The sequence below is a fragment of the Mesocricetus auratus genome, unplaced genomic scaffold, assembly GCF_017639785.1.
Source record: "Mesocricetus auratus isolate SY011 unplaced genomic scaffold, BCM_Maur_2.0 Super-Scaffold_100008, whole genome shotgun sequence".
NCBI lineage: Eukaryota > Metazoa > Chordata > Mammalia > Rodentia > Cricetidae > Mesocricetus > Mesocricetus auratus.
This window is the reverse complement of record NW_024429192.1, coordinates 71,265,152-71,267,293: the sequence shown is the minus strand read 5'-3', so window position 1 is coordinate 71,267,293 and position 2,142 is coordinate 71,265,152.

The window sequence follows — 2,142 nt, the reverse complement described above, 5'->3', positions numbered from 1 at the left end:
ACCCTTATGTTCACAACAGGACTGAAATAATTTACTCATTCATCAGACCTTTCAATGACTCAAATCACACTTCATACAATTGTAAGCACAATATAACATTCATTTAGCACATTCATAACTGTTTTTAATCTTAAAGTCTTAGTAAATATAAGAAGCAGCCAAGCCATGATGGTACATGCTTTTAATCCCAGCCCTCAGTAGGCAGAGGCAGGTGGATATTTGTGAGTTCAAGTCCAGCCTGGTCTGGAGATTTAGTTCTAGGGCAGCTAGGGCTGTTACACAGAGAAACTCTGTCTCAAACAAAAACAAAGACAGAAAGAAATATACAGATAACAAATAATATAAAGGGATACACAAAAGAATATGAAGACAGATCAGCATGAAGAGTATTCCAAAATTTGAAGGAGTTTGAGATAATATAATAACTATTGTATGACTTCTAAGTATTGTGTGGGTCTGACCATCATAGCAGGATTCCCTAATATCATGGAGATTGGAAAATATCCTTTTCTCAATCTTACCTTCCATTTGTCCTCAACAAGAATTGTTCTACACCACGTAACTGAAAAAAACTTAAACATCCAGAGAAGAACCCATGCATCATGCTGCCAAGTCATTTATGTTTTATTTTACAGTTTCTTCAGGGAATTCAGTCCCTTGCTTCAATTATGACACTATATGTTGCCAACTGCTATTCTTCCTAGGGGCTTCGTATAATTTAGGCTTAAACTTGAAAACCTGATGTACTATTTAGGATAAATAAAAGGTTACTTCATTTTATTAGTGAATAACATACAGTATGTATATTGTTTCCTTTGTATCTTTGTCACTTACATTTTAAAGACTCCATTTTGACTATTCTTACTTTATATGTCATATTTCCAACCTCTCTATTAAGTCCATAAGAATAAGGAAAAAGCATAAATTTAAGTTCTCATTTTAATTAGATAAAGTCCTTGAGTGTTTTGTCTTACTTACATGTAAATAGAGCTTTGTTCAAGTTCATCAATCCCTTTCAACCTTTTCAGTCAAGTAGAGTTGTTGCAGGAGACTTAGACTGGTTTTCTATATATTAGTATGCTTTTAGTATTTCTATGTGATGACTAAATATATTTCTACTCCAGCTAATACCATTTGCTTACATTTTTGTTTATTTTTGTGAAGACATGGGTGTAATGATTTCACTAGACCTAAGATAAATGATAAATGGATGTTTTATTCGGGAACAACTTATATGGAACAATAAAGAACTACCGTGCCCTGTCTCTGCCCTTCTAATCCAGTCCAGGACATATAGAGAGAGACAGAGACAGAGAGAGAGAGAAGCCTCATGTATTTTCCTCTTTCTGCTTCTGGCTGCACCTAAAGCCATGCCCAAAGGGGTGCGGCCACTGTTACAGGTTCACAGGCAAGATGCCACTACAAGTCCCCTTTTAGTCTAAAGAAGAAGGTTTTAAGCCTGACACAAAAACTACATACAACGATAACAAATGCCAAGTGTATCCCAGGAAAAGGAAAGGTGAACATACATAAATTAAAACCTACTACCAGCAAGAGCAACGTTGAACAATAGACACATATTATTTGCCCAGGATCAGTGTAAAGGCATGACAAAGATTATTCCAATAGCAGTCCTAATCTGTAAAGTCTAAGTTTTGTCTATCAAAAATAAGAGCTATGACTGTCTAGTCTTCAGTCTCATCAAAGACCTGAGAAGGAAAATAGCATTATGAGGGCATGCAGGAAGTGTGAACATGCAACTTCCTAAAAGTACAAGCAAATGCAGAAACAGCAGGCTGCCTGGCCAGTCATCCAAGGTTGCAAAGCAATATTGGGACGACCAAGAAGGTTTTATAAAGTAAATGACCCAAATATGAAGCAGATATAAAGATAAATAGGCACATTTTGGGAAAATGTTTGACAAATACAGTGTGGCAGAGTGATGATCTATTAAATCAGTGTTTAAACTATAAATCTTGGGGAGTTTCTTTTCTGGTTTTGTATATTTGGTATTCTATTGGCCACCTATACCTATGTGAACATCTCTTTCTCAAAACTTAGGAAATTTTCTTTAATAAGTATATTGAAAATATTTTTCTATACCTTTGTCCTAGAATTATTCTTCTCCTATGCCCATAATTT